The sequence below is a fragment of the Coenobita brevimanus genome, chromosome 98 (genome assembly GCF_032717465.1).
Source record: "Coenobita brevimanus isolate Jiangsu-jjx chromosome 98, ASM3271746v2, whole genome shotgun sequence".
NCBI lineage: Eukaryota > Metazoa > Arthropoda > Malacostraca > Decapoda > Coenobitidae > Coenobita > Coenobita brevimanus.
Window position 1 is genome coordinate 33,024,352 of NC_137051.1, and position 12,329 is coordinate 33,036,680.

The following is a 12,329-nucleotide window of genomic DNA, read 5'->3' on the forward strand; positions in this document are numbered from 1 at the left end:
CTTGTCTTTGGACACAGAACATAATGATGGCTGTCTGTGTTACATCTGAAGCAAGTATCCATTTTAGTTTTGATTGTTTGGCTCTGTTTCTTCCGCTTAAACAAATCTTATAATGTCCCATACCCATTCATTTTGTCGTTCTTGAGATTAAGTCAGGATTTTTATTTTATTTATTTATTTATTTATTTTTGCAAACTGTGATAAAAAGTTGTTGACCACAAAAGACACAGTTCTTATTGGTGTTTACCAAGGAATTTTTTACATTCATACTTTGAAGAGAGTGCCCATTCCCAGCTTAAGGCAATTTATCATGCTTTTGTAGAACTATTAAAGGTTCCAGTTTCTCCCTTGACAATCCCAACATATACTGTACTTATTATGGTTTAACTGCAGGTTGGCTAATGGGTTTTGCCTTTACTTCAGCTTTCTATTTTTCAGCATTCGTAATTGTGTCTTGGAAGTGTTTGCATGGTTGCATTAGGCTATCTTCAATCTCCTTATAGAAAAAGTGAGTTTTTTTTGGCACTTAAAATATAATGCGTTTTCGGTTTTATGAGTTAGCTTCAAGGACATAATCCAGCATAGAAACCAGTCCGATGCATTAACATCCTGGTAAGTACCCAAGGCCTTCAAATTACAGTTTGCTTCAACCCGAAACATTTTCAGAAAGTCATAGTCATGCTTGGGAGTAGGCAACTCAATGAAACTCGTGATTAATTTGGTAGCAGTCATCTCTTTGTCCTCGTAATTATCTCCAAGGATAGTCAGAGCCACCTCATACTTATCATCCTCAAGAGGCAGTTTTATCAACTGAATGGTGTGCCTTCACCTGCCCTAATATATAAAAGAATGTAACATTTGAGAGATCTGGTCTGTCATGGACTTAATACTTAAATTTATCCCAGAATGTCGTCGGCTTCTGTCAACCATCGAATTCTGGAAGGGATATCTTAGGTAATGTGGCACTACAGCGGTGCTCTGCAACTGTTTTTACTACACGGCACATTATTCGATACGTAGACCTCTTACAACACACTTAAGGGTTACTTGTCGTGATAAATTATATTTAAAGAAACATACTGAATGTTTTAATGTTCAAGGGATTGGAAAATTTATGAAATTAATATTATTTTTAATGGATGCAATGCTATGCGTTTGTTTACTTCACATAAAGAATTTGAGTGCATGCAATGATATGCATTTGTTTACTCCAGTTGAGATTTTGAGTGCATGCAGCGGTATGCATTTACTTACTCCACAAGATTTTGAGTGTATGCACTTATATGCATTTGCATATTCCATTTAAAAATTTGAGTGCATGCAGTGACATGCCTTTGCTTAGGTCACATGAGATAATTGTTTCCTCAAAAGATAAACTATGCCAGTTTTATCGAAATAATTTATTATAAGAACATAATAAACAGCACTTACATTTCCAGAGCCAAGCATAATAAACATTTTCATTGAAACTCTGTAATAATTATAACAAAAAATGATTTTACCAGAAAATAAATGTATATGATATTTTCAGTGAAAAGTAATGAGAATCTTGTGCCTGTATTGAGGAACACAGGTGTTTCATGTCTGGTTCAGTTACATAAGAACCCACACGATCCTTATCTAGTAACTTCAAAAATTTTATCTTTTTGTCCTTTAAACTATGTTTTAATGTTGAATGCTTAATTAAGACATATATGTTCTGCAAATGACAACAGCACGGTAGCTGCACACTCGGTGATGGGCGCTCTCTTATCAGCTCAGCCCAAGTACAACGTTATCTGAGGGTATTTCACTAAATTTAAGTTTGAGGATACGGTCACTCCTGGGGGAATCGGACGCGCTCGCGGCAAGTAAACAAACCTGTGAGAAAGCTCTCATGATTTTGACGAAATTCTGAAGGATCTAGTTAGTTGCAACCCTCCAGCCTTGGCACAGGGCTGTAGTAAGACCTAGTCTTTAGTCCAGTGTCACCTGGGAATTAAAGAGCTTTTGCACTTTGCCAGTATTTTTTATTTAAAAAAAAAAAAAAACACATACACCTAGCCAGTTCCCTCTGGTTGGAAGTTCTCGTGTCTGCGCATGCGCAGTGCGAGAAACTTGACGTGTAGTATCGTCATGGCTAGCTCAAACTCAGTACAGCCATCTCCATAAATCAAGATCTATCTACAATCAGTGAATGGGGACAAAACAACCCTGTCTCTTTTAATGCTAGTAAAACTAAATATATACAGTTTACTAATAGACAGATATTACCAGATTCGTACATTACCTTCAGTGCTACTAATATTCCCATCTCCAAAAGTATTGAAATTCTTGGTGTCTCACTTAACAGTGCCCTCAGCTGGACCTCGCATGTCAGATCACTTGCTAAAACCGCCTCAAAGAAACTTGGATCGTTGTACAGAGTCCGTAACTTCTTCGCCGATGAGCAGTTAGCTATAATTGAATATTGCTCACCCTTGTGGAATGGTTGTGGAGAGGTTGCATTAAGACAACTAGACAAAATTCAGAATAAAGCTGTTAGAATCATTAACAACCCTGCCATTACATATAAACTACCTCCCCCGCAAGTAAGAAGGAATGTTGCCTCCCTTGCATTATTTTACAGATATTTTTTTGGCAAATGCTCAGATGAAGTTGCGTCCATGGTGCCACCTCTCCATGCCTTCCCTCGTGCTACACGGGCATCTGGTAGCGCTCATGACTGGAATGTCACTCAACCATGTTGCAGAACTTCTGCCTATCAGAATTCTTTTATTCCTTGAACTGCATCTCTCTGGAACTCGCTTCCCCAGAATTGTTTCCCTCCAAATTTCAACCTACAACTGTTCAAGCCTAACTGTTACAGATATTTTATGAACAGAGGACACCAGTAATCTGGTGTATGGATTATTTTTTTTCCCCCATTTGTTTTTTCTTCCTCCGTTCTATTTAAAAAAAAAAAAAAAAAAAAAAATCTGTCCGAGCACACGCACCAACTTCACCCAAAAGGTAAAGGGAGTTGCCAATGCTCTGAGCGCTACATTATTAGGACGATATGGAATACCCTGGACCTGCCACCCTGCGATCTTGAGGTCGACCTAGCACTCAGTGATGATCTGTGGAAGCTAGGCTCCCAGTTGACCTTCATAGACACCAGGGCTCGACATCTACTGCAGTCGTGGTGACTCCAAGGCTGTCTCAACTTGTAGCCCCCACCTTGTCATCCAGGGCTCCACCTCCACCAAACACCCCATGGAACACCCTTCAGATATGAACAGTGAACCATCGTCTCCTGCTGTGAGAACATCCAAGCACAGTGAGACTTCTTCTCAGTGCAAAGTTCCTGACCACTTCCTTCCTTGCCTCACTCCTCAGAAGACACCTTCCCAGCCTGCATCAGTTCCTCCAGAATTTGTTCTCCGGACTTAGTACGACAAACACCTCTTCAGAGAGTACCGGACTGTCGATATAAAGGTCATTGTTTATCTAAGGTCACCAATATGTTCTGTCACGATCAGGAGCTAGTTGAGGTCAAGATGTCTGATGTCACTTCCTGCCTCATCTATATCTTAAGACGATGTTAGGACATCATAGACAGGGTCACGAGTGGTCAGTTCCTGTCCTCGTTCCTAGATGTTCAGGACTCGGTCGACAGGCCCCGTGAGTTCCCTACCTAGCTCATCACCCACAACCCAGTCAGTGCTGACCCTTCCTTGGCCAAAGAACCCCTTGGCATCTACACTGCTCGTCGTTTCCATGAAAATATGCCCATCAACCGACTTACTGTCACCTGGAGTCTTCCAGACCCTCCTCCACCAGTTGTCACCTTCAGTTTCCTCCTTGGTCTCCCATTCTGTGAGCTACACAGAAAGAAGAACGAACAGCCGTGGTGTTTCAGATGCTAGGGAATCGGACATATCTCAAGCCACTGCTCTCCCTTGGAGAAGTGTGTGTGGTGTGCTGCCAACCATGCCTCCTGGACTTACCCATATCGTACCCCTTCACCACCCAGTACTGCTGCTACCACTTCTATTTCGGAACCGCTACCCTTACCTGCAATGGAAACCTCTCAGTGGAGATGTCCTTGTTGTTATAAGCCAGAAGTTAATGTGTGCCATAGGTGTACCAAACACTCAGGCCCTGCCGCGACTCCTAGAGACACGCTACCACACTCACCACCACCACCACCACCACCACTGCCACCACCATCAGATGCTGCCACCTCACCTGCCTCTTCTTCCACTCCTGATTCTTCACAAGTACTTGCCCTCAGTCAAGCCATTGCCTCTCTGATGTCTCAGTGCACAGTGCTTACAGCACGCTTTGATGCCACTGAGGCACGCATCGATGACCTGGGAGGTCAGCACACCAGCATTGAAAGTACACCTGCTTCTCTTGTTGGGTCCCATCAGATTATCATCACTATTGTCACTACCCTCACAGAGAAGCTGGATGCTATCTCTTCTTGCCTTGAGAGGATCAGTGATCTATCGACAATGGACCTCTCTCATACTACACCACAAAGCAGTGCTCATGCTGTCGCCTCATCCCCGCCTGATTCCCGGAAACAAAATTTGGTAACTGAATGCTACTTCATATTTTTTGTTGGCATGCCAAGTCAGAAGTAATTTAAAACATGCTGCACTCAAGAGCTATGTATGTCACCATCAACCGCATGTTATATTAATTCAAGAAGCGTTTGTTGGTCGTCCTTTACCTGGGGATGAGGCTCTCTCAGTTACTGGCTACATTTCGTACATTCACCTCACCAGGAATGATCTCATTATATTCATTCCTCCATACCACTTCTCCGCTGCTCTGTAGATGATGATATGACCTTTCAGGTCACAGTGGGTGATGGTAGGATCCACTTATGTAACGTCTATTCTTCCCCTAGAAGGATTCATCTCCCTGCTCTCCTTACTCCTACAGTTCATGGCTTGACCTACATAGGTGACTTTATTGCCCGACATCTTGCTCCAGGTGACCATTCTCCTACACCAAATCGCAATGGGCTTTCTCTCCTTAAATACATCCATCTCTGCTAATTCACTCACTGGGACACTGTTAGTGCCATGCACACCAGTTGAGGTTCTCTTGATCTCATCATAACTTCCGGCATAGTGCTGTCTCACATCAGGTGCTTTTCTATTCCTATCCTCTTTTCGGACCACGTTGCCCTCAGCCTCCACTATTCCCTCCCTGCGACCATCCCCTCCTCAACTCGCACCCGCATTACCATTCCTCCTAATTACTGCCGTATGTACATCTCATACATTTCCAACCTTTTCCCCACATTTAATTAACAATTGTCTGAGAACTAATATTCCTCCCTGGTAAACTCCACCCATGACTTCCACAGCCACTGTGTTATAAGACCATTCATTAAGAGTTGCCCTGGAGCTCATATTTGGACACTTGATCAGGGCATCCTCCAAGCAGAAAGGAAGTTGGTGGAAGCTGGTCTCTCCAGATGCAACCAACACCTTACCATCTGCACCAGTACCAGGCATGAAGAGACGATCTAAATATCCTCTAGCAGTGCGCCCATACTGAATCCTGGCGGCAATTCACAGATAACATTAACTATCAGACGAGTGTTGGATCCATATGGCATCTAAAAACAAGGTTGTAAGGGAAAAGCCCCCTAGTGCTCTCCACCACAGTCCAGCTGAGTATGCACAAGATCTTACTGATACGTGGTCGGACCAATCACAAGTATGCAAACTTCCCATACATATTCAGGATGCACTCACCTCCCAACAATATGTCTGCATTCTTTGTTTGATGGCTCCATTACCGAAGGCATATGAAGATGATGATGTGATGACAACTGAGGACGAACTGCAACATGCTTTCACTAGGAGTAAGGCAACAGTCCCCGGGGATGATGGCATCTTATACCATGTCCTTCGCCTACTCCTGAAAGTCCCTGGCAGCCCCCTGCTACAACTCTACAATCTTTGCTTCCGTAAGGGAAATGTGCCTAATGCCTAGACCTCCAGCACGACTGTGCCCACTCCAAATCCTGGTACTGACAAAGTCAGACCTATTTCCCTCATTTCCTGCGTCAGCAAGGTGCTCAAACGCATCTTCCTTACCAGTCTCATGTTTCGGCTGGAGGACAAACTCTCATCCAGACTGCATGGTTTTTCTACCACAAAGAATTACACGCCACTGTCTAATGGAACTCTATACCCGCCTCTGCCCCACCAGTGTTGTAGCATTTATTGATCTTAAAAGTGCCTTTGATTATGTAAACAGAGATACCAACTTCAGTCAGCTGGTGGAATTTGGTGTCTGAGGAAAACCCGATATGGATACGGGGCTACCTCCATAACAGAACCACGTGTGTCGTTCTAAAGACGTGAGTCAAATGGCCACCCCTTACGGTATTATGGCGTCTGGCATTAGATAGAGATAGATAGATAGTGTAGCTCATTCAGAACAAAGTAATGAGATACATCCTCGGCTGTCCTATTTCCACCAGAATAGTCAACATGCAAACTGAACTCAACCTCCCCCTCCCCCTTGTTGAGAGAATATATGCCAATGTCTCTTACTTTAGCGTCAAATACCTTCACTCTCCCTGCCTTGCTCTTCATTATTCTCGTATCATCAGATCTTCATTTGACCCTGTTGCACCTTGGTCTCCTTTTCGGCCTGGCGTCCGCACCCTTGTTAATACTGCCTCTTGCATCCTGCAAAGACTTAATATTAACTCTCTCGAGCTCCTTCGTGCAACCTGCGTCAAACCGCATCCGAGAGCTGCATGTCCCCCCCGGGCTGGCCCAGACCTTACACGCAAGACACTCAGCGATGTGCACGATATCGGAAAATGTTTCCATTCAACTTTCTCCCCTGCTCTTATTTATAACTGTATTGTTATGAAATTGCCACATGTTAGAAATGAATAATGAATAAATGGTCTTCGTCATGAACGAAAAAAAAAAAAAGCAAAATAAATTACATTATTTTATCATTCACTCATTTTTCAACGCTGATTTCTCACAGACATATAAACATTTCGTCACTGTTTGTTCACACACACCACAAAGCCAGCCAGGAGACAGGACGTGTGTGCTGGGCAATTCCCAGGTCCTGTCCTCCCCAGTTATTATTTTTTAACCAACCCATACCCTACTGACCGGGCTAATGCATGGCCCGGACTGCACTATATGTGCAGGAATCTTTGAACGAACGAACTCAATGTTTGTTGAGAGCAAGTTGCAGGGCATTTATCTGCGATGATCTTCGTAAAAATTACATTTCTAGCTCAATTGGAAAGTTTTTATGGCTTATAGAACAGAAATATCTTACGGTCTTTGACCACACCCAGCCACTGTAGTAGCGGCTGGCTGAACATTGTAAAATGTTTCCTAACATTTCATTCCCCTGCCCTTATGTGTAACTGTATTGTTATGAAATTACTGCATGTTATAAATGAATATATTATCTTCCTAATGAAAGAAGAAAAAAAAAAATAACATACCATATTTTATCGTTCACTGATTAATTCAGTGCCGATTTTTTAGATATATACACATTTCGTTAGTGCTTGTTGAATGCCTTAAAAACTTTCTCTCAAAAAGCAGTGTTGAAATGTTTATATTTCTGTGATAAATCGGCGTTGAATAAATGAGTGAACGATAATATATGGTAACTTATTTTCTCTTTTTTTTTTTCGCTCATTAGGAAGAATACTTATTCATTTACAACATGTAGCAATTTCATAATAATACAGTTATAAATAAGGGCAGGGGAGAAAGTTGAATGACGCAACCGATAATCGTGGGGAAAAAATACTCCAACCTATATATATATATATATATATATATATATATATATATATATATATATACACGGTATATATCTATATCTATATCTATCTATCTATCTATCTATCTATATACGGTATATCTATATCTATATCTATCTATCTATATCTATATCTATCTATCTATATATCTATCTATCTATCTATCTATCTATATATATATATGTACATAAATATATATATATATCTATATATATATATATATATATATATATATATATATATATATATATATATATATATATATATATATATATATATATATATATATATATATATATATATATATATATATATATATATATATATATATATATATATATACATATATATATATATATATATATATATATATATATATATATATATATATATATATACTGTATATATATATATATATATATATATATATATATATATATATATATATATATATATGATTTGACACAACCTGAGTAAATAAAAGTGCGAGTGGTTGAATTTCACTTGGATGCAACCTGCATTGTAAAAGTGCGAGTGGGTGGATTTTTTTTACCAAGCCCTTGTGTTAATGTTCCCGTGGCAGAAGTGGATCATGGTCCACCTCCTTGAAGGATGCCTCATCTCGAAGTCTGCTTTACTTCTACCTCTCCAGAAACAACTAGCTCTGAAGACCATCACAAGATTGTGTTCCTCAGTTCCTGCCGTGCTCCATCTCTACATTGACAGTTCTCTGCAAGCAGATGGGAGTGCTGGATGCAGCACCCACTCAACCGATTTGGACTCACCAGAGGGAGGCTGCTCTACTTTCTGTGAGCTACGGGGACTCTTGCACGCCATTAATCTCGTCTCTTAGCGAAGACTGAATGGTGTAGTTATCTGTGACTTTCAGTCTGCCCTTAAAGACATCTTGTCTCCAAAACCCACATGCAACCATTTAGTTCAATTAATCTTACGTCAGTTAGTTTCAGCTCAAGAAACTTCTCTTACCATACAAGTCTTGTGGATTCCTTTGCATGTCGGAATTTCAGCCAATGACACTCTTGACCTCCTCGAGAAAAATGCCTATGGACTGTCACTACCTGATGGTGCTACATCCTCTCTCCTCTGCTACAAAAAGACAATAAACTCAGCTACACATCTCCCTACACTCCATTGCAGGAACGCTGAGAAACTCAGTGTGTCCATCCAACACTAGGACCACTTCCGTGTATCTCCTCCTAAGTATCGTCATGGACTTATGGTTCGCAGGCACAATGTTGCAGGGGACGTTCCTCTCTTCTTCAAACTATTTGGCTGTTCTAACGCCAACAATCCTTAGCATTACTACCTCGAGTGTCCTTCAGTCAGGGACCTACTGCCTCAGGGACAGTCCCAAGACTGATGTATGTAATTATCTACTCACAGACAATCATTTAGATATTATTCTCATGAGACACCCACACTTTGGTGGATGCAAACTCCTTTATTGTAAACTCCAATACATCTATGTAACAAATCAGCATGCCCTGCGAGACAAGAGTTCGTCTGTACATAATACTTGGCCTCATATCCTGTCATGTCGCCCCTTGGGAGTAATAAAGTAATTAAAAAAAAAAAAAAATCACTCTTGGTATCACAAGTTCCTCTCGTGCATTCAATGAGACAACTGATGATGCTTCAGCAGCTGACACAAAAGGATCATGAACCAAGTTGCACTGTTCTGTATAACTAAAGTGTTTGCTGCTACCATATTCTTTCCGAGTAATAACTCGGTGTCAGGGAGAACTCGGATAATAATATCACTTAAATACATCAGCAGCCAGTGCTCCTACATGCGCCTCAGATTCCAAGATGCGCCACACTGAATAACTCGCGCATCCACTCCAAAACGTTCTACGTGTGTTCGAATGACATTTCCAGGAGACGGTTTCATAAGTAGCCAACTCCGATTACAAATACATGAAAATGAAAAGTGAACTCCGAAACACCCGTTTAAATATTTCTAATAATGAATTATTTAAATTGTGTTCATCTATAATAAAATATTAATTTCCCTTAATTGTTGTAACTACTTTACCGCTGAGCATCAGGAAGCTCTTGGCATCACATCAGTGTGCCATGGAACTCTGGTTGCGGAGCAATGCTCTACAGCATACATTTACTGTTTCCGTGTTTGTTTCGTTTATTTGACCATTAATCATCTTAACATTTATGAGATAACACCAAGATTTTCTCATGTATGGTATGCTCCATTTTGTAATTTTCATCATCATTATTGTCTTTAGCCCGCTGCGTGCCGGCTATTTTTAGCCTTATGGGTCACCCCAGTGCCAGCCATTTTTCAACCTCTTTTTTTGGCTAAAATGATAGATTTTGATGTGTAGACAACGAATATCGCCATTAAAATGCTCCCTGTGGCTCGGAAATTAGTTTTATTGAGTCCTGCATACTTGTGTACAGGTATAGCCACTCTCTCATGCTCACCACATATGTGAGAAAGCCGTTTTCTATGTAAGGTATACTCAGGTATTTATGCTGGGAAGGTAGAGCAATGTTCAGTACACTGATTACTTATTACTCCAGCATCTATCACAATTTGCGTGTCTTTCTCACTGTGAATGCATTATCTTACACTTTCTTGAAAATAGGTACAACCTGACTTCATTACGTACAGTCCTAGGGCTTACAAGAAGGTATTTACAATTTGACTTCACTCTATAGTCCTTACACATACAAGAAATATTTACAACTTACACTTACATGATAATATTTACAAAATGATCACTATGTATAGCACTGGGTGAGGCACACAGGCAGAGTGAGGCTGAGCGAGCGAGAGAGGGGAGCGAGTGAGTGTATGGCCTTGACAGCCTGGGGGATGGTAGAGGAACAGTTACCTTACATGCCTGCCAATTTTTACCCGCGAATCTTGAAAAATGCGGTCACAGTGAAGTTTTTTATTTTAAACTGTTTTAAAACGGCACTGGCACTGGCTGCGGAATTATGTCAGACCGTTTTAACCCGCCCCATCCAGACCACTTTTCCACCACTGACTCCCCCCAGTCCCGACCATTTTTGGATTTTTTTTTTTTTTGGCTCAAATCTCCGCTTTTGGTGAGAAACATCGAAAATTCATAAAGAAATCGCTCACCTGAGGTTTAAAATACTCGATACAGGTAGAAGTACCTCCTTACCTTACAGGGTTTTCTAACAGGCTGGCACCAAAAAAAACGAGTTCTATGGGAGGGTAACTATTTCACACCACTCATAAACGGTATCTATTTATTTACTTGGTACGAATTTATATGTGGTACGAGAGTATATTGGTTTTCAAACAGTAATATAGGCATTATAAGCATTGTTTCACTCACTAACTCATCACAATACCTGACCTTTTTTTGCCACATTAACTGATCATCATTTCTGACTGTTTCTTCCTTTAAAGTTTGTCCTCCATATTGTCATCGATTGGGGAATCATTCTGGCCCTGAATTTCGTACTGTGGCATGACATGGCTTTACTGGCCAGGTCACTGATAACTTGTGAATTGCTGAGACAATGGCATGCAGGGGGGGGAGGTCATGCTGGGTAAGGCATTGTCCCCGCCTGGCATATTGTAGAGGAAGGTGTCCCGTGTATACGTACCAAAAATCACTGGCGGAAATTGAAAATTGTGCAAATTAGGGACCTTGCAATTGATTCGCGTTTATGTACGTCGACGGCATTTGCAGTGACAAAACGTGTGGACGTTAATTCACATCGAAGGGACGCCGCGGGTTAAAACGCATTGGCACACGGCGGGTTAAGAATGTTAGTTTATAACTTTTCATATGATTATTCATATTTAGTCTTAATAATTTAGACCACCTCTCTTTTAGAATATTCAGGAGACTTCTTAATTTATCCCTTTGCATCATGGTTTCCTTGGCTGCCCTCTTACATTCATTAATATCTCTCATTACCCACCCCTGTTTGTGACTCATAGATTTTATCAAAACTTGAATGGACATCTTTATCAGGGGCACCAAGAAAATTGAAAGTGCTGGGGCAGGACTAGTTTGGGGCGCCCACCCCTGCAGTAGGTAAAAGTAGAGGTGAGGGGCGTACGCTACATGTATATGTAACATAATTTTTGTATTGCTTCAACAACTTAGAAATATATTTAAGTGAACTGTTGACGAGACATAGTTTCATCCACTTGAGTGATAAGACATACACATGATATACATATGTGTAATTATTATAAAAAATACAAGAAAAGCAATAACCATGCACTAAATTGATTATGATACAAGAAAAGCAATAACCAAGCACTAAATTGATAATAATGTTTAGTAAAATCATAATACAATACATAAAGATTACGCACAGAATACATATATGGCTCATTCATTTTACAAACACTGGTGCTTTCCTTGCTTTCTTCTTAGCAAAATTATGAAGCACAACATCAAGATCAAGAGATCTTGCAAGTTGAGACTCAATACTGAGTCTAACCAAGACCACAAGTCGTGCGTGGGTCACTGTTGTTCATAGAAAATTTTTTATC